Below are 21,948 nucleotides of genomic sequence, written 5' to 3' on the forward strand. Positions count from 1 at the left end.
CTAATTGTACCGTAACATTGACCTCCCCTATATCACACTGTCATCAGTTTTGAGGCCTAAAAACTGCTGATAGATTCCCTTTAAAATCTGCAGCGCGTCAATATATATTACAAATTTTCACTGCAGATTTCACCTCTTTCAATTAAAAGAGTGAAATCCGCGCAAATTCCACAGCAAAATCACAATGATGGGTTTGTGGTGGATATTTCCGCCACGTGGGCATCAACCCCTTCCTGACATCCGCACATCAGGTGGGGGAGTATGGAGCAGGCTCACGGGCTGAGCCCGCTACAGAGAACGAGGGTGTCGGCTGTGTGTTACAGCCGACACTTCCGGGTAACGAGTGAGATCCCGCTCGATCGCAAACCCGCTCGTTTAACCCCTGTAACGTTACAACAGCCCCCCGTGGTGCGATTGGGGGGTGCCATTGGTTGGCATGGCAGCCTGATGCCAGATGAAGGCTCCCTGGTCCGCCATCTTGGTTCTCATATGAAGCCCTGCCTCCGGCAAGGCTTCATAGAAAAGTGTCAGAAACACGATATACTGCAACATATTAGTATTGCCGTATATTGTGCAAGCGATCCAGTGGCCACTGGTTCAAGTCCCCTTGGGGTAAAAGTAAAACATTTTAAATAAAGTTTTTTTAATAAATAAAAAAAAAATTGTTAAAAAAAAAAAAACCTTGTCCCATTTTCCCTCAAGCACAATGAAAAAAAAAAGTTAACATAACTAGTATCAAGGGGCAGTAAAAGTCTGAACTATTAAAATATATCATTATTTAGTCCACACGGTGAACGCCAAAAAAAATAAAAAGTAATCAAAAAGTCCAATGTACCCCAATAGAAATGAAAGCTCACCTCGCAAGAAAATAAGCCCTCATACTGCTAAATCGACTGAAGCTATAAAAAAGCTATAGCTCTCAGAATATGGCGACAAAACTCAAATTTTATTTTTAACAATCAGTTTTTTCCTTGTAATAGTAAAACATAAAAAAAACAAAAAAAACTATATAAATTTGGTATCGCTGTAATCGTAGTGACCCGCAGAATAAAGGCAACATGCCGTTTTTACCACACGGTGAACGCCGTAAAAACAAAACCACACAAAAATTGTGGAATCGCTGTTTTTTTCCCTATTCCACCCCACAAATATTTTTTTGCAAGTTTCCCACTACATTATATGGTACACTAAATGATGCTATGAAAATCTACAACCCGTCCCGAAAAAGACAAGCCCTCATACGGCAATATTGATGTAACAATGAAAAAGTTACGGCTTTTGGGAGGTGGAGAGAAAAAACTAAAGTGAAAATCCGAAAAATGGCTGCGGCGGGAAGAGGTTAAAGGCTGAACACCTTTGAGGGCTTTTTTTTTTATTTTATAAATAAGTAGATCAGTCAGTGTGATTAACGTCACTTACGGTATTAGTTTTTATATCGTTCGCTATTCACTGAATCCGTCAGTCCCATCAAACCTATCTGCTTGGGTTTCTTTCCTGGTTTTGGCTTAAAAAATACCAGTAAAATCTGAAGCAAATCACAACTGTGTGAACAAGCTCTTAGGGTAGGTGACATTAGTGTTCGCAGCGTGCTGTCACCATTTTCTTGTGTGCTGTATAAATTTGCAGTCACAAGCGTTCTTGCACCTGTATACGTTTTGTTTTATTTTGTTGGAATGTGCTGCTCAAATTTTTGTTGGTCGTAGGGTAGGGACACACAGCGTAAACACTGCATATTTTCCGCAACTAATTTAATAGCGGAAAATCTGCAGTGTATTACAGTAGCAGCAGAATGGACAAATCTGATCCACAGACTGCGTACAGAAATCAGTGGAGAAACCGTTCATAAATTGATCTACGGTACGTTTTTTTTAATACACAGCATGTCAATTGTTTTCAAATTTACATGCTTTGGTTTCGCTGCTCTTCTGTTGCGGGTTTTACTCGCAACAAATAGGCAAATGTTGCTATTTTTGCGGCGGAAAAGCTGTGAAATTTTTATTTTATTTTCTGTTTTGCGATCTTTGCGGTGGAATCCATCGCAAAACAGAAAATGAAAAAAAAATTTGGAGGATTTAAAAATAATAAAAAAGTCAATACTTACAACCCGGACATTGTCATAGCGACGCGATCTTCTTTTCTTAGTGCAGTCCGGCCTCCTGGGGTGACGTTTCATACCATGTGACTGCTGCCTGCAGCCAATCAAAGGCTGCAGCGGTCACATGAACTGCAGCATCATCCCAGGAGGCTTGGCTGTACTCAGAGCAGAGGGACGTGTCGCTATGACAACGGAGAACAGAATAAGTATTTTTTTCTAGCAGTGTTTCCGCACAATTTGGTGCGGCTTTTCAGGCGGAATTCTCTGCGGCTTCCAAGACAGATATGCTGTGTAGTTTTACGCAGCATATACCCCCTATATGTTCTTGCCCTTAGGACAGATTCACACGAACGACTGCAAACTCGGACGTGAAAAACTGTAGTTTTTCATGTCCGAATTGCACCCGTGCGAGTCCAATTTTACAGATCCCTCATAGACTTGAGTCTATCGAGGGATCCGTGAAAACTGAAGAAAATAGGACATGTTCTATTCTTCAACGGACCCGCCACACGGAAATACATGCGTACGTGTGACGGACATTTTTTTAACAGCCATCACACGTTTGAATTCAGCCTTAAGGTGGAATCACACACAGCAGATTTTGTTGCAGAAATTGATGCGACTGAAAATCAGTTCCATTCATCTGAATGGAACTTTCAGAAATCCATGTGCTTCCTGCAGAAACAACCCGTGCCGCCCACCGACACCCCCCCCCCCCCCCCATATGCCTGGTGGCGCTGCTAGCAGCCGTTATGGCAACGCTATTATGGGGCCTGCGCCGCCGAGCCTCTAACATTTATGGGCTGGGTGGCAGCGCTAGCACCAGAGGGGGCCCCGGTACTAGTGACAGCCACCCCCTCTTGCAGTTTTTGCTCCTTAGGCTGTAGCACACAGGTACAAATACATGCATTAGCGCTGAATGGCCGGGCCAAAATGACTTGCCCCACCAATCAGCGCCTTTCAACGACGCTAGCGGTGCGATAGCGTCAGTGTGCCGTTTCCGTGGTTTAAAGGCGCTGATTGACAGGGCAAGTCATTCTGCCCTGCTAATCAGCGCCTTTCAATGACGCGCCGCTTGCGTCGTTCAGCTCCAGTGTAATGCTGGGGGTAGGGAAACGGACAAGTGAGCCCTAATCTACCCGCCACTCTGTCCCTGCCTACTTGCAACGGCCCGCCCTAGGCGATGGGGTACAACTTGGCGGCGGTCCCTACGCTCAGTAAGTGCACGAGACAAACAGACAAGGGAACACAAAGCAAAGGGAAAGGGGCAGTTGCCCACGGCAACACAGTGAGCAACAAGAATGGTGAACGAGCCGAGTCAAAACCAGGAGTGCACGAGGTACCAAACGCAGAGCAGGAGAGTAGTCAGTAAGCCAGGGTCAGTATGGAGCAGGATCAAATAGTCAGAAGATGTAGCTGGGCCAGGAAACCACACGAGAAGAATCACAAGCAAAGGAGGAACAGGAAAGGCAGGTATAAAAAGAGAGAGGGCGGGAGCTAGCTCCGTCTGGCCAGGCTGCGATAGGCTCTCCCACTCCTAAGCCTGCCATCCTGAGTGGTGGAAGACGGAGTCAGTCTCAGAGACACAGACTCAGGTGCAGACTGATTACCTATGGGAGTATACACAGAAGTTGTGCCTGGCAGATCCTTTACAGCCAGCAGACCTGCTCAGACAATAGCATATCTGCATTGCCACCGGATGGCACGGGAACGGGATCAGGGTGAGCATGTAAAAAAAAAATAATTATACTAAAACTGTGAGTGGAATTATCTACAGTGGGGGCTCTATCTACAGGGGGAGTGTATATGTGGGGATGTGGATCACTATATACAGGTGGAGCTATATGTAGAGCACTATCTACATGGGTGGACTATATGTGGGACACTATACACAGGGGTGGGCTATATGTGGAGCACTATACACAGGGGTGGGTTACCTGTGGGGCACTATCTACAGGGGGCTATATGTAGGGCACTGTCTGCCGGGGTGGGCTATATGTGGGACACTATATACAGGCGGAGCTATATGTGAGGCACTATCTACAGAGGTGGGCTATATGTGGAGCACTATCTATAGGGGCAGCTATTTGTAGGGCAACATTTACAGGGGTGGGCTATATGTCGAACACTATATAAAGGGGTATGTTATCTGTGGGGCACTATCTACAGGCGGCTATATGTAGGGCACCATCTACAGGGGTGGGCTAAATGTGAGGCACTATCTACAGAGGTGAGCTATATGTGGAGCACTATCTATGAGGAAGGTATATGTAGGGCAGCACGGTGGCTCAGTGGTTAGCACTATTGCCTTGCAGCTCTGGAGTCCATATGAGGGCACTATCTACAGAGGGCTGTTTGTGGAGCACTATCTACAGGGGCTTCTATGTAGGGCACAATCTACAGGGGGCTATGGGGGCACTATCTACAGGGGGCACGGTCTGTGTGAGGGACACAGTGTATGGCGCTATTATAGTTAGAAGTGCAATGTATGGCGCTATTTTATTTAGAGGTGTTGAGAATTTCATCTTCGTTTATAGGTACAGAAATGTTTTAAAAGTGAGAAGCTGAAGACATCTGAGCGGTAAACTGCAGAAATGGGTTGTGGCCGGGAGAAATCCATCATAGAGGTCTGGAGGGAGAAGAAATGAGAAAAAGAACTAGAATCTGAGACATCACCGGTGAGTCACTTAAAGTAAATGTTTATTTTGCCTCTAATCAGTACTGTAGTCACTGTATGATCTGCAACGAGATGATGGGTGATATGATTTTTTTTTGTGAAACAGCATCTCCCAGCATAGCCTTACCATTGTTCGGGCCATGCTGGGAACTGTAGTTCTATGCCGTACAAACTTATACGGCAGGGGTTGCACTAAATTGAGCTGTATTTGTTCTGGTGTTGTATATATGTACAGAGCTTGGTTCTGGTGCTGTATATATGTACTGAGGTTTGTTCTGATGCTGTATTAATGTACTGAGCTTTGTTCTGGTGCTGTATATATGTATGAGCTTGGTTCTGGTACTGTATATATGTACTGAGCTTGGTTATGGGGCTGTATTTATGTATTGAACTTGGTTCTGGTTGTCATGTTCATGGCTGTCGGCTGTCAGTTCCGTTCCTCCCCTGACAGCCGCAGCCACGAGTCGGCGAGCGCTGGCCCCAGCCTCCTCTCAGGAGAAGCCAGCGCTCGCGTCTACTCACCAATGCCGGATCCCGTAGGCTGAATTCTCCTACAACAATCATACCAGCGAATCCACAAGGAACACTCCATTCTTCATAGTCATTGGCCAACACCCACGAATACCTCTCCCGGTTCCTGATTCATCCAAGGTACCAGCTGCTGACGCGGCCTTCAAGGACATTTTACAAATTTGGCGGCAAACTCGATCCTCCATCCTGCTGGCAGTGGATCGTATGAAACGGAGGGCGGACACAAGGAGAAGAGAACAACCTGAGTTTCTTCCTGGCACAAAGGTCTGGCTGTCCTCCAGGAACATTCGACTAAGAGTACCATCAAGCAAGTTTTCTCCCAGATTCCTCGGACCATTCGAGATCCTAAAACAAATCAACCCTGTCGCTTATAAACTTCGGCTGCCTCCTACCCTCAAGATCCTCAACTCCTTCCACGTATCCCTCCTGAAGCCAGTGGTCCTGAACCGCTACACAAAGACTCCTAGCCATGTGGTTGTCGCCAGCGGCCCTTCAGACACCTTTGAGTTTCAAGAGATCCTGGACACCAAAAAAGTGAGAGGAAAGACCTTTTATTTGGTGGATTGGAAGGGATTTGGTCCTGAAGAGAGGTCTTGGGAGCCAGAAGAGAACCTTAATGCTCCTGCTCTTCTGAAAAAATCTCTCTCTCGCTCTGTTCCCACGAAGAGGGGGCGTAAGAGGGGGGATACTGTCATGTCCGTGGCTGCGGGCTGTCAGCTCCTTTCCTCCCGATAGCCGCAGCCACGAGTCGGCGAGCGCTGGCCACAGCCTCCTCCTCAGGAGAAGCCAGCCCTCGCGCGTACTCACCAATGCCGGATCCCGTAGGGTGCGCGCGCACCGGACCTCGTTCCTGACCTCTAACCTGTGAGTATTCTGGACTATAAGAGGGGTCCAGCCCCCTAGTTCTATGCCTGAACTTTGTTGTTTTATCCCTAGTCTGTCTTGCAAATGGCCCCCTAGTGTTTCCTGCTCCCAGTGTTTTCCTGTTCCTGTTTCCTGTTTCCTGTTCCTGTATCCTGAATCTAGTGTTGTGCTTGCTGTAGCCGTGCTGTATTCCACGCCTGGTATTGTGTATATATATATATATATATATATATATACATACATATATATATATATATATATATATATATATATATATATATACTGAGCTTGGTTCTAGTGCTGTATTTATGTACTGAGGTTTGTTCTGTTGCTGTGTATATGTATTGAGTTTGGCTCTCGTGCCGTATATATGTATGAGCTTGGTTCTGATGATGCATTTATGTACTGAGCTTTGTTGTGGTGCTGTATATATGTACTGAGCTTGGTTCTGGAGTTGTATGTAGGAGTTGTATATATGTACTGAGCTTGGTTCTGGTGTTGTATATATGTACTGAGCTTGGTTTTGGTGCTGTATATATCTACTAAGCTTGGTTGTGGTGCTGTATATATCTACTGAGGTTGGTTCTGGTGTTGTAAATATGTATTGAGCTTGGCTCTCATGCCGTATCTATGTCAGAGCTTGGTTCTAGTGCTGTATTTATGTACTGAGCTTGGTTGTGGTACTGCATATATGTATCAGCTTGGTTCTGGAGCTGTAGTAATTATATAGGATATATTTATAATAACAAAATTGCAGGACAGATGGAATTGGTTTCAATTCCTTGTATATTTAACGGGAACCTGTCTGGTAGTTTTAACCCCTTGAACCGCCACCATGATGTAATACATGACCTGATAATATTTCCAAATGTATGTTTTTTTCAGAGGCAGCAAAATCTATAAAATCAACTTTCAAAACGGCGCACACTATATGATAATTACTCATTAAAGGATCATGGGGCGGTGCCGCTATCCTGAAGAGTCACATAGTCCTGCCTCCAAACCCACCTTTCCATGTGTGATTGACATCTCCCTGGGTGATACAACTTTCTCGGATGCGCCATTGCCTTGTACTACTTCTTGGGCTGTGTAGCACTATATACAAGGAGGGCTGTGTGGCACTATACACAAGGGGGAGCTGTGTGGCACTATACAAATGGGGAGCTGTGTGGCACTATACACATGGGGGAGCTGTGTGGCACTATATACAATGGGCTGTGTGGCACTACTAAGGGGGAGCTGTGTGGCACTATCTAGGGGGGCTGTATGGCACTATTTACAAGGGGGAGGACAGTGGCACGATCTACAGGGGGCTGTGTGTGGTGCAATCTACAGGGGTCTGTGTGTGGCACTATCTACTAAGGGGCAGGCTGTGTGGCACTATCTACTAAGGGGGGCTGTGGTGGCACTATATACAATGGAGGGGGCTGTGTGGCACTGTATACAGTGGGTGCTGTATGGCACTATATACAGGTGGGCTTTATGGCGATATCTACAGGGGGCTGTATGGCACTATCTACAAGGGGTGCTGTGGTGGCACTATATACAATGGAGGGGGCTGTGTGGCACTGTATACAGCGGGTGCTGTATGGCACTATATACAGGGGGGCTTTATGGCGATATCTACAGGGGGCTGTATGGCACTATCTACAAGGGGGAGGTGGGGGGCACTATCTACAAGTGGGATGTGAAACTCTCTACAGGCGGGGTTGTATAGCACTGTACAGAGGGGCTGTATGGCACAATCTACAGGGGGCACTATCTATAAGGGTGGCTGTGTGTGGCACCTGGGGGGGCCCATTCAAGAGTTTGCTATGGGACCCAGTGTTTCCTAGTTACGCCCCTGAGCAGAGAATAGGCCGCAATTATGGACGAATTCTATGATCGTGTGCATGGGGCCTTAGAATGGAGATCTGGCAACAAAAATCTAATGCCATGGCCAGCAATCTGGTGTTCCACAATTTTGTAGCATACAAGTAGCCCAGAGTATACATTATTTTATAGTACCGAATAGTGTAGCAAGCTACACTCTTTCGGCATACTTTCGCCCCATATAAAGATATGGGAATTTTACTATATTGATTTGGTACACAAACATATGTAAAAGTACAAACTTACCCTGGTGCTCTAGGTAGTGTGCCCGCAGCTGATGGAGATAAAGAGAGGGACCTGGGTGAATGTCGTTCCGTTCGGGACATTACGACAGGAGGAGAGCGGAGGTCGGGTAAGTGTAAACGTGGCCTTTTTAGTGTGGCGGCATAGAGGGCGATGTGGCGGCGGAACAGAGAGCAGGAAGGTCAGACCTGGTGAGAGGTGGTTCCTTTTCTGTGGCCAAGGGTGGAGGAGTGGAGGTTTCGGTTGGGACCGACCTTTGCACTGTGGCGAGTTGTGGGAAGATACAGAGGCTGGGCACTGGAGTGGGTGGAGCTTTGTGGTGTAAAACAATGAGAGAGGTCAAACTTTAGTGGGGGCAGAACTTTATGATCAGAACAGGGAGATGAAGTAGGAGAAAGAGTGACACCAGGGGTAGGAGTTAAGGGAAGTAAACTAAGAGCAGGAAGTACAAGGCAGGGTGAGTGGTTGAGGGGAGAAGAAACAGAGAAGTGTGTCAGTCAGGGAGCTGAGAGTGTCGTAGAGGTTTGGAAACAAAGGCAAATAAAGTCTGAAGATAAAACAAAAAGTATTGTGAGTAAACAACAGTATAGCCCTTAGTCTACCAATTTGATCCCTCTTCTCGTACTAAAAACTTGAAACGGAAAATTGACCAAAATGAACAATTACTTCCAGCAATACCAGAAACCCTTCCCTCAGTAAAGTCTGGTGGCCCACGATACAGTGTCCCAGAAGATGTGAAGAAGTCCAGTTTTCCTCTGTGTTCCAGAAGAGATATCCTACAATATCCTCATGAATTCAGAGCCCACCACAGAGTGGTAAATCCCATTATCCAAACAGTCAATTGGGGTCAAATACTCCCACATTATATAGTATATTTTGAAGGATATGCACAGTAGAGATCTGGTATCATCTTAATCGTAATTATTCTATCTACAGTGGATTCTCAATAATATATATTTGTTACTATTGGATTACAATTTGTAGACTTCATTTTATTCTCAGTGGATTGCAAATACATACATGTATATATTTGTTACTATTAGATTACAGTTTATAGACTTATTCTTTTGCTCATTGGATTACAAATATAGTATGTACACTACCGTTCAAAAGTTTAGGGTCACTTAGAAATGTCCTTATTTTTTAAAGAAAAGCACAGTTTTTTTTCAATGAAGATAACATTAAATTAATCAGAAATACACTCTATACATTGTTAATGTGCTAAATGACTATTCTAGCTGCAAACGTCTGGTTTTTAATGCAATATCTACATAGGTGTATAGAGGCCCATTTCCAGCAACCATCACTCCAGTGTTCTAATGGTACATTGTGTTTGCTAACTGTGTTAGAAGGCTAATGGATGATTAGAAAACACTTGAAAACCCTTGCGCAATTATGTTAGCACCGCTGTAAACAGTTTTGCTGTTTAGAGGAGCTATAAAACTGACCTTCCTTTGAGCTAGTTGAGAATCTGGAGCATTAAATTTGTGGGTTCGATTAAAATCTCAAAATGGCTAGAAAAAGAGAGCTTTCATGAGAAACTCGACAGTCTATTCTTGTTCTTAGAAATGAAAGCTATTCCATGCGAGAAATTGCCAAGAAACGGAAGATTTCCTACAACGGTGTGTACTACTCCCTTCAGAGGACAGCACAAACAGGCTCTAACCAGAGTAGAAAGAGAAGTGGGAGGCCCCGCTGCACAACTGAGCAACAAGACAAGTACATTAGAATCTCTAGTTTGAGAAATAGACGCCTCACAGGTCCTCAACTGGCAGCTTCATTAAATAGTACCCGCAAAACGCCAGTGTCAACGTCTACAGTGAAGAGGCGACTCCGGGATGCTGGCCTTCAGGGCAGAGTGGCAAAGAAAAAGCCATATCTGAGACTGGCTAATAAAAGGAAAAGATTAATATGGGCAAAAGCACACAGACATTGGACAGAGGACAGAGGAAGATTGGAAAAAAGTGTTATGGACAGACGAATCGAAATTTGAGGTGTTTGGATCACACAGAAGAACATTTGTGAGACGCAGAACAACTGAAAAGATGCTGGAAGAGTGCCTGACGCCATCTGTCAAGCATGGTGGAGGTAATGTGATGGTCTGGGGTTGCTTTGGTGCTGGTAAAGTGGGAGATTTGTACAAGGTAAAAGGGATTTTGAATAAGGAAGGCAATCACTCCGTTTTGCAATGCCATGCCATACCCTGATTAGAGCCAATTTCATCCTACAACAGGACAATGACCCAAAGCACACCTCCAAATTATGCAAGAACTATTTAGGGAAGAAGCAGGCAGCTGGTATTCTATCTGTAATGGAGTGGCCAGCGCAGTCACCAGATCTCAACCCCATAGAGCTGTTGTGGGAGCAGCTTGACCGTATGGTACGCAAGAAGTGCCCATCAAGCCAAATTCAACTTGTGGGAGGGGCTTCTGGAAGCATGGGGTAATATTTCTCCCGATTACCTGAGCAAATTAACTGCTAGAATGCCAAAGGTCTGAAATGCTGTAATTGCAGCAAATAGAGCATTCTTTGACGAAAGCAAAGTTTGAAGGAGAAAATTATTATTTCAAATAAAAATCATTATTTCTAACCTTGTCAATGTCTTGACTATATTTTCTAGTCATTTTGCAACTCATTTGATAAATATAAGTGTGAGTTTTCATGGAAAACACAAAATTGTCTGGGTGACCCCAAACTTTTGAACGGTAGTGTATATGTGTGCATATATATATATATATATATATATATATATATATATATATATACACACTACCGTTCAAAAGTTTACCTCAGCAAATTAACAGCTAGAATGCCAAAGGTCTGCAATGCTGTAATTGCTGCAAATGGAGCATTCTTTGACGAAAGCAAAGTTTGAAGGAGAAAATTGTTATTTTAAATAAAAATCATTATTTCTAACCTTGTCAATGTCTTGACTATATTTTCTAGTCATTTTGCAACTCATTTGATAAATATAAGTGTGACTTTTCATGGAAAACACAAAATTGTCTGGGTGACTCCAAACTTTTGAACGGTAGTGTAGCTGTATAAGGACTTTGTATAGCACCATTTTGGGGTACATATAATTTATTGATTAACTTTTTATTAACATTTTTAGTGGGGTACTGGAAAAAAAATTAGTCAACTGGTCCTTACGATTGCGTTGATACCATATTTATATATGTTTTTTATGTTTTCCTACTTTTAAACAGTAAAAACACTTTTTTTTTCAAAATTATTTGTTTTTGTGTCGCCATGTTTTAAGAGCGATAACTTTTTATTTTTCGACCAATGCAGCTGTATGAGGGCTTTTTTTTTTTTACAGGATGACTTGTAGGTTTTATTGTTATTATTTTGGAGTAAATGTGACTTTTTGATCACTTTTTACCAAATATTTTTGAAGGTAGGTTGAACAGAAAATAGCAATTCTGGCATTGTTTTTTATTTTTTCTTTTTTACGGCGTTCACCATGCGGGTTAAGTAGTTTTATACTTGGGTTCGTTACGGATGCGGTGATACCAAATATGAATAACTTTTTACTTTTTTTCATAATAAAGTGTTTTGTAAGGGGAAAAAGTGGGTTTTGAATTTTTTTTTTACTTGGGACTTTTGTTTATTTATGTCAAACTTTATTTAACTTTTTTTAGTCCCACTAGCGGACTTTACTGTGCAATCTTTTGATCGCTTTTATAATACACTGCAATACTTCTGTATTGCAGTGTATTATTGCCTGTCAGTGTAAAACTGACAGGCACCTGTTAGGTCATGCCTCTGGCATGGCCTAACAGGCAATCACAATAGGCAGACCTGGGGGCCTTTGGTAGGCCCCAGACTGCCATAGATACCATTGGCACCCTGCGATGCACACGGGATGCCAGTGGGGTGAGATAGGGAGCCGCCTCCCTCTAAATCCACTCAGATGCGTCACTCGCTATTCCGCACCGCATCTGAGGGGTTATATATGATCTGAGACCACTGCTAGTGGTCTCCAATCGTTGCCCTGAAGCCCGAGGCTGTTAGCAACATCACGGGCTTCAGGAGATCCCAGCCCGATGCGGGAAAAGTTCTACTGAAGTGCTGACGTGAAAAGGCGGCACTTCAGAAGAACTACCCCAAACGTCCGACGTAAAAACACTATACGCCGGTCGTTAAGGGATTAAGGATTTAAGTAAGATAACCTTAAGTTCTTCTGCATCATTGCCTAGAGAATTTACGGCAAGCTTTTGATAGTTTGCCTGGTTGTGTAGTATGCATTGGCACATTATTTAGAAAATTGCTACATCCATTATCACTAAGTTCCCCCCTTGTCCACAGGTTTCAAAATGATTGACTTGTCTTTTTCGAGCCTCAATAATCTGTCTGTCTCCTCAGATGTTAAGTTGCTTTTAGACTGGTTTGGATCCCTGATATAACCCAATTGTTCAATCTCTTTAGTAACCAATTGCACAAACAAGTCAATGTTATGTGTTTCTCCAAACGGTGCGGGTTTAGTGCTCTTATTTCTAAGTTTAGTGAAAGGGCCTTCCCCCAAGGTACCCTCACTTTCCTTCCATAGTTCCATTAGGTTCAAACAATCAGGATAATCTGTCTCCTCTATTCCTAGTTCTCTACATTGTTTGAGGTCATTGCGCTTATAGAACTTGGTCCATTTTAATTTTCGCGCAAATAGGTTCAGGTCCCTGACCCAGTCAAATGTGTTAAATCGAGTATTGGCAACATACGTCAGTCCCTTAGTTAATAATGTGGTCTCTTCCTCTGCTAAAATTTTTGGGGAGATATTGATAATCCGCATCTTGTCACTATTCGTTTCCCCCTCGTTTCGACCCCATGTTGGAGTACTTTTCTTGTTTATATTTATTGCTGTGTGGATCTGGTCCGTAATGTATAGTTGGCCATGGGGTAGTTTGTCCCTTAAAAATCCCTATTGCCAGAATTCCCCCTTCTAGATCGTCGCGCTCTACCACGTTGTGGTCCTCTATAAGATAACCCCATTCCGTAGTTGTTATAGCTCAAACCTGAATGTTGTTTAGTGGAACCTTCAGAATCAGAGGGCTCTACATCTGAAGTTCTCTGTGTTGGACCATTAAAGTTATAGGCTCTGCGTTCTTTAAAGGCCTCTAGATCCCTTGTGAACTGAGAGTGTTTTCTCTTTTTAATAGATGTTTGTAGGTTTTCAATTGTTTGTTGCAACAATGTGTTCCTTAAAGGAACAGTGTCATCACAAATTATTTTTTTATATGTTAAAGATGTTAGTGCTTTATTAAAATCGTTTATATTTATTTGTGTGTTTGTGTTTTACTTTTTCTTATTTTTACACTTTTTCTTCCCTATGGGGGCTGCCATTTTTTGTTCCATTTCTGTATGTGTCGATTAACGACACATACAGACATGGAATACGGCAGCCACAGTCCCATAGGGACTGCGAACGGCTCCCGTCCCATTCACTTGTGTGTACGGCGTCTGTGTGGGAACTGCGCATGCGCCGCTCCCACACAGTCCAATTTGAAATTGGCGCCGTCCGGCGCCATTTTCCTGTGGACCGGAAGTCGCGGCCGGACAGTAATATTACTACTTCCGGTCGCGGCTTCCGGAATTGTGCACTTGGACCAGCGGCAGCAAACGGAGCGGACGGGCCGGAGGGAGCCGCGGCGGCAGGAGCAGGTAAGAGATTTCAATGTATGTTCGTGTTTGTGTGTGTTTACTACTGTATGTAAACCTACTACACTGTGTGTTAGCTCAAAAAATGGCGACACACAGTGTAGGAGGTTACACCGTTCAAACCCCTCGTTTATCCCGGCACTAGCCAGGATAAAGGAGGGGGGGATGCTGAGAGCTCACTAGAGCGAGGGCTTTTTACCCAATTTTGCAATGCTGCAATTTTGGGAATAGCTCCATCTAGTGACCAGAAATGGGTAATATTATAAATTAGAATTAATTTATAATATTTCCTGACTAGTGAAAAAAATAAAAAAAATTTGACCAATGTTTAATCACCCACACACTACATGTTTAATTTTAAAAAAAAAACATGTTTTTCTGGCAACACATTGCCTTTAAGGGATGGGGACGATTTTTCCAGGGTCTTATTCTCTTGTTCCAGCAAGATTCGTATAAAGCGTATTGAACTCGATGTTGCTTTGATTGTCTATTTTTCTAGTTACTCCGGTGTTCTAGCTCTTCCGGCTGGGATAATGTTATTTCTAAGGCCCTTCGGAACTATATTATGTTGGATGTAGTTTTCTAGGCTCTGAACCTCCCACCAGGATCTGATGTTGTCATTGTAGGTATTCGATAGTGTGTTGAATGCGGTTTTTAAGATTGGGGTGTTGGTGACAGTCAGGTTAGTTTTGTCCTATAAAACCTCCCTTGCATTAGTTAGCCATTGTTCTGTATTTATATCTCTCGATAGAAAGCCTGCATATTTCACAATACAGACTATAAAACTTAATCAGATTGTTCACTGTTCAATGGTAGATAAATCTTACTGGTGTTCCCTTGGATGATGTATTACATATTTTTCACTGGGTGGATACCGATAGGAATTTCTTTTTTTGTTACATCTTAACCTTCAATATAAGATTCGTTTCACTCTTTAGCAATTTATAATAATGATACAGTTGTATCTATACAAATAATTCACTAGTGCTTGCGCATTTACATTGACACATGTAAAAGTAAAATATAGGTTCGGATAGGGCAAGGATGTGTTATAAAGTTGTAATGGTTAATACCATCACACTCTAAGATTTTTATTTTAGTTTATTTTGCTCAAAACATTTTTATTTTTATTTTACGTTTTATATATTTTTTCCTCTCTTATTTAAATTATTTTGATATTTTTATTATATTTTCGTTTTGTTATTTCCAAGTTGGGACCGGTAACCCCTCTTGTCAAAGAACTAGCACTCGGGTTTCTTATCCAGTATCAAACAATAAAGCTGCTAATACTTCAGAGCACCATAAATACTAGGAACTGAATATACAGTAGTGTCAGCAGCTGGTGCAGCTATATCTATATACTAGCCCTATGGGTTTCTCCCCTCTTTGAAAACTCTGCAGTGAGTTGTCAGGGGCTTGCAGAGTTTTTTGTTTTTTCTTTATCAAGGTTTATTAAATTTTCAGTACAAATATACAATAGCAAAGTAATTGCACATAAACAAGTGGCAGTTCAACTGAACCACTTCAAGTTAACACATTTGAATACAAGACAAATGCAGTACAGATAGAGTATGAATAATGTCAGCATCGAAAATTGTACATTAGCATATGAATCATAAAATGGAAAGTAAATAGAATAGGAAAGAGCGGGAGAGCGGAGAAGGAAGGAAGGAAAGCGAAACAGGTGAAAGGTGAGGGGGGATGGCAGCGACCCAAGATGTAGGATTGACCAGAGAGACTCAGGTGTGTTCTTCCAGCCAACGAGGAAGAGCCTCACTCTCTGTAAACAGAATCCAACTCTTCCATGTAGTTATGAATCTGTCATGTTTGCCATTGTCACCCGCCAGGAGGCCCTCCATCCTCATGATACGATTCAGCTCGGTTACCCATTCCCGAAGAGAGGGGCATTCCGTAGATTTCCAGTGTCTAGGAATCACACACATGGCTGCAGTGAGAAAATGTCTGAAGACACCTTTCTTCAGAGCTGTGACATTACCTGGCAATAGGGACAAAAGTCCAATAGCGGGTTCAATAGGTATTTGAGAGTCAAACAGCACATTGTAGAGTTCGAATATTTTAGTCCAAAATGGAGACAAAATGGGACATGCCCACCATATGTGCAGCATGGTTCCCAAAGCTGAAAGGCAGCGCCAGCATTGATCAGACACGGAGGGAAAGGCTCTGTGTAGCAAAGCCGGGTATCGATACCATCGGGTGAGAATCTTAAAATTATTTTCTTGGGCATAGCAAGATAGGGCAATTTATGTGTGAGCAAAAAAAATTTATACCAATTCTCATCCTGTATATGAAACCCTAGTTCACGATCCCACGCCTGTACGTATCTAAGCTGCGAAAGCTCAGGGCGATCACGAAGAAATGCATGTAGTGTTGATAAAAGTTTAGATGTCATAGAGGGTAGCAATAGAAAAGTTTCCAATGCGGTTTTGTCCAAAGTAAGGGCCGCGCAATCTGAGAAGGAGGATATGTATGCTCTAAGCTGTAGATATTTCATCCAAGTTAATCTTTTGTGGGGACAAGAGACCTGCAGAGACGATAGATTGGGAAGTTCATGAGTGTCGGCAAGTGTGGAAGAGAGTCTAACATTATCCTGTCTACTCCAAGAAAGAAACTCTGCCACTACCACCGCTGGTGTGAAGTCAGGATTGTCAAATAAAGGAGTGAAAGGACCTGGACAATGTGTTAATTTGGAGGGCGCTGAATCCCTATCCCAGTCCGCCAGAAATTGTTGAGTTAACAAAGGTAGCATGGGTGTATTTCTATGCGGTTTGGCAATCCATGGAAGTGATGTTAGGCGCAAAGGTGAGATTTCAAATTCCATTCTAACCCATTGTTTGGGAGTAAATGATCTAAACCAATCAGCAATTCTCATTAGCAGAGCTGCAGAATGGTATTTTTTAAAATCTGGTAACCCTGCCCCTCCCTCCGATTTTGGTCTGCAGAGCACCGTCATGCTTATTTGAGGTTTTTTAGAGCCCCAAATGAATTTATTAATGGCTCTTTGCAATGTACGGAAGTAGGACTGAGTGGCCAGAATCGGTACAGTTTGAAATACATGCAGAAATCTAGGTAATATGTCCATTTTCACAGCATTGATCCGGCCAAACCAGGAAAGGAGGACCAAGGAATACTGCTCTACATCTCTCAAAGTGCGTTGCAGTAAAGAGATGTAGTTCAGATGGAACAACGCCTTCAAATCCTGTGGGATGTGGATCCCCAAATACTTGAAGTATTCCTGTTGCCATTTGAATGGAAAGTTTTATTTTAAGTTCTCAACCGAATCAAGACTGAGGGACACATTTAAGGCTTCTGTTTTAGAGTAATTAACTTTGAAATTGCTGAGCTGACTAAAGCGTTCAAATTCCTTAAGTATAGATGGTAAGGTCACAATAGGTTCCGTTACATATAAGAGGAGGTCGTCAGCATACAAAGCTAGCTTAGTATGCAGTGATCTCACAGTTATTCCTTTAATTGAGGGGTTATTTCGCAAGGCACTAGCCAGGTGTTCCATAGTGAGGACATATAGAATGGGGGATAACGGGCATCCCTGTCTAGTACCGTTCGAAATATGTAGTGGATCTGACAGTAAACCGTTCACACGGATCCGAGCTGTGGGTCTTGTGTACAGGGACATGATTTTACCGAGCATGTTGTGGCCCAAACCTATTTGTGACAAGGTCCTCTTAAGGAATAGCCAACTGACCCTATCAAACGCCTTCTCAGCGTCTACTGAGAGCAGGCATGCTGGAATATGTTGTCTTTGTGCATAGGACATGAGAAGAATAGTTTTATTCGTATTGTCCCTTGCCTCTCGCCCTTTAACGAATCCCACCTGATCATCATGAATGAGAGAGGTTAAGATAGGGGAGATGCGTGACGCAATGGTCTTCGCAAATAGCTTAACATCCGCATTGATCAGTGAGATCGGGCGAAAGTTAGGGAAAGACGTGTGATCTTTCCCAGGCTTTGGTAACAACATAATATGTGCCTCAAGTGACTGTTGAGTAAAACCTCACACTGGGGTGATGGAATTGAATACCCGCGTTAAAAAGGGGATTAGCAAATCCTGAAATGTTTTGTAGAATTTATTATTGAAGCCATCAGGGCCAGGACTCTTTCCCAATGGAAAATCTTTCAAGGCCTGCAGCACTTCATCTTCCGTGAAGTCAGATTCCAAGGTATCAGAGTCCAGATGGGAAAGAGTAGGGAGCGGGGTCTCATTTAAATACACATCAATTTTGGACTGCAGAGTATCAACCGGTATATCATGTAAACTGCCTTTAATATTGTATAAAGAGGAGTAGTATTGTTGGAAGCATGTGGTAATGTCCTTCGGATCGGAGACCACCAGCCCCGAAGCAGTATGTAATTTAGGAATATAAACAGCCTGCGACCTGGGATGCAGCGCCCTAGCAAGAGGTCGTCCACACTTGTCAGCAAATTCATAAAAGAATCTCAGATTCCTGTCTCTATACCTAGTGTAAGATTGATCGAGAAGGGCCCTGAGTTGAGTCCTCGCAAGGTCAAGCTCTGAGAGTGTAGAAAGGAGTTGTGTGCATTTATGTTGAGCCTCGAGAACGCTAATCCTATCCAATAGTTTAGTCAATTGAGCACCTTTCTCTCTCTTTAAGCGAGACCCATGTTGAATGAGAACCCCTCTTAACACACATTTCAATGCCTCCCATTGTACTGGTAAGGCTGTGGTATCAGCTGTATGATTTAAGATGAAGGACTGAATGGAGTCCTGCATTGCAGCCATACAGACAGTGTCATTCAGAAGGTTGTCATTCAGTTTCCAGTTCTTAAAATGAGTCGGCCTATCCGGAATATCTAAAATCAGATACACTGGAGCGTGATCCGACCAGAGTACATTCCCTATCAGTGTTGTGGGTCTCCACGTGAGAAGATGATGACTGAGAAGGAACATATCAATTCTACTGTAAGAATTATGTAATGAAGAGAAATAGGTATAATCCTTAACCTGTGGTTGAAGCATGCGCCAGACATCAACCAACTGGATTGAATGCAGTGTGGAAGATAAAGCAGACAAATGGGATCTAGGCACTGAACTTTTACCTGACGAGGAATCAAGATGTTTATCAAAAACGAGATTAAATTCACCCCCGATTACCAGAAGGCCCTCCGTGAAGTCCTGCAACCTCCGCAACAGCGACCTACAAACCCGAGCCTGATCCTGATTAGGTAAGTAAAAGTTTGCCAACGTAATCACCTTGCCATGTAAAGAAATTTTGATAAATAAATAGCGCCCCTCCGTATCTGACTCCGCATTTGTGCTATAATACCACTTAGTGTAGTATTGAGTGCTAAGACGAGGAGTATGAGCCATTTTAAAATGAGTCTCTTGTAGAAACAAGAGTTGAACCCTCTCCTTATGCATGTCATATAGGATCTGCGCGCGTTTTTCTGGTGTATTGAATCCCCTGACATTTAGGGTACACATCTTTAGCGAGGCCATCCCTCCACCCTGAAAAGACGGGAAAAGGGGGGTAGGAATAATACGAAAGGGTAAAGGGGAAAATAGATAGAGAAGAATAAAATAAAAAATAAAAAAGTGAGGAAGAAACAAAGAAAAAGGGTGAATACCTGTTCTCTGATGACTAAATCAGAGAAACAATTTCAAACAGAATTACACTGGCGAACCAGCGAGTCCCTAAGTGGGAGAGTGACTAGTCAGAAACCCAGCGAACGCTAGACTATCACCCCAGCACTACCACTGAGAGAAGATGAGTAATAAGATCGAAATGAAATGAGAAAGTAGGAATAATTATTAAGAAAACAGCACAGTACAAAAAGAGCTGTAGAGAAGTAGAGAACACCCGTAATGCTTTAGTGTCTATGACGATATAACATAATAAGAAATACATTCAGGGAAAATAACATATACCATCATGTACATACAGTATAACAGTAAATCTTTAGAACAAAGCGCTTTTGAACAGTGTAAGTGAACCGCAACTGCCTCCAACATAGGCCCAGATAGGTATAGAGATGTCACGCCATGATATTCAGTCAAGGCACACAAGTGCATCTGCAGACAACATGTAACCTCAACTGTTAACCCTGCATCATGAACAAAATATACAGATCATATACATGTTGGTATGAGAGTTCTGCGCCTAAATCAAAAAGGCTTGAAGGTATGCCAAGTGTAGGTGAGTGTATATACTCACGAAAACCCCTCAAGCTTCTGGAACAGGGACCACATGTTGTCGATCCTGACGACGTCCACCACGGATGACCGGAGATCTGCCGCGACGTCGTTGATGCACTCTTTTGGGAAGTAAGGGAATGGAGGGCCAGTCCAATATGGAGACTCTAGGAATGTCCAGTGCCTCACAGAACTCTGGGATGTCATCAAGGTCCCGGACGAAGAAGAGAACGCCATCCTTCCTTACTTGTAGCTGGAACGGATATCCCCACGAATATGGAATCCCGTGCTCCCGAAGAACGTCCAATAAAGGCCGCAAATTCCGACGTTTATCCAATGTCATTTTGGAAAGATCAGATAAAAGCTGGAGTTTATTTCCCTCCCATGTGATATCGCCTTTATCTCTGGCTTTTCGTAATATTTCTTCCTTGAGCGTGAAGTAATGGATGCGACAGAAAATATCTCTTGGCTTGTCAGGATCAGCGTTTCTAGGACCCAGAGTGCAGTGCGCTCTATCAATTTCTAGGGCAGAATCAGGTTCACGGCCCAGAAGAGAGTTGAATAAGCCCTTCAGCGTAGGGACTATAGCAGCAGTATTGTAAGTCTCAGGCAGACCACGTATACGCAAGTTATTGCGTCGATTGCGATTCTCATGATCCTCAGCAATATTAAACAGCATATGGATTTGTTGAGTATGTTGCTCTAACGTTGACTGTTGAGAAGCTTGCACCTGTGATGCAGCAGTAATATCTCCATCCATTCGTTGCACCCGATCTGTAAGCTGAGAAAGATTGCACGTCAGTGCCTGAATCTCTGATTTGTATGTGGTCTCCAATCTGCTCACATAGGCTTCCATATCCCCTTTGGTAGGACAGCCGCAAGTTGTTGCTTTAGTTCCAAAAGCATGTTCCCTGAGACTGAGATCACATCAATCATAGGCATAGGAAGGTCTGAAGACGTATTATTCTTCTGAGGGGAAGGGGAGCTGGGAGAGGGAGATCGAGTAGGGGGAGCTGCAGAAGAGGTGTCCTGCACTGCACAGCCATTTCCCCTGGTCCGGCGGTCAGGACCCGGCGGCGCCATCTTGGATTTATCTCCCCTCGCTGTGTCGCTAAAGTACCTGAGGGTCCCACCGGTAGGTGAGTCTGAGTGCGGTCTCGAAGGTGTTCCTGAGAGTCTGGGTGTTCGCCTGAGCATTAGGGTGCCGTTTTCATCTGCGATATCGTGCTAATAAGCGTGCTGGAGTGTAGTCATAAGCGGAGCTCTCAGTCCACACGTCCGCTCGGCGCCATTACCAGGCCACGCCCCCCAGGGGCTTGCAGAGTTAAAGGGAATGTGTCGCAAATTATTTTTTTTTTAAAGTAAGTTACTTATTTTTATTATATTTTTTACGTTTTTTTGCTGTATTTGGTTTTTTTTCTTGGAAGTATTAAAAATTAAATAATAATTGTACATCTTTTTCTATTTTGGCCACCAGAGGGAGCCCTTCCCAGAATTACAGCAAGGTGAATAAGGGAAATCACCCTAAATGTGGGAAGGAATCTCACCCCCCCCCCTCCCTATTTTTGGCTACAAGCCAGGAAAAGGTGTCCTCAAATTGCTAAGCATTGTCCGGCTCCCTCTTTGGGAGTGCTTTTACAATGCAGCTGGTAGAAGCCATAGAACACACCAAAAGGCTAAGAATGATAAAAGTCAAGAGGGAAGCCCCTGTGGTGAATTACTTTTCAATTGACAGGTTCACACGGTGTGTATTTGACGTGGTTTTTTGGCGCATTTTACGTGCCAAAAACCGCATCAAAAAATGCTTGATTACGCTTTTCATTT

Source organism: Rhinoderma darwinii, chromosome 1 (assembly GCF_050947455.1).
Source record: "Rhinoderma darwinii isolate aRhiDar2 chromosome 1, aRhiDar2.hap1, whole genome shotgun sequence".
Classification (NCBI taxonomy): Eukaryota; Metazoa; Chordata; class Amphibia; order Anura; family Rhinodermatidae; genus Rhinoderma; species Rhinoderma darwinii.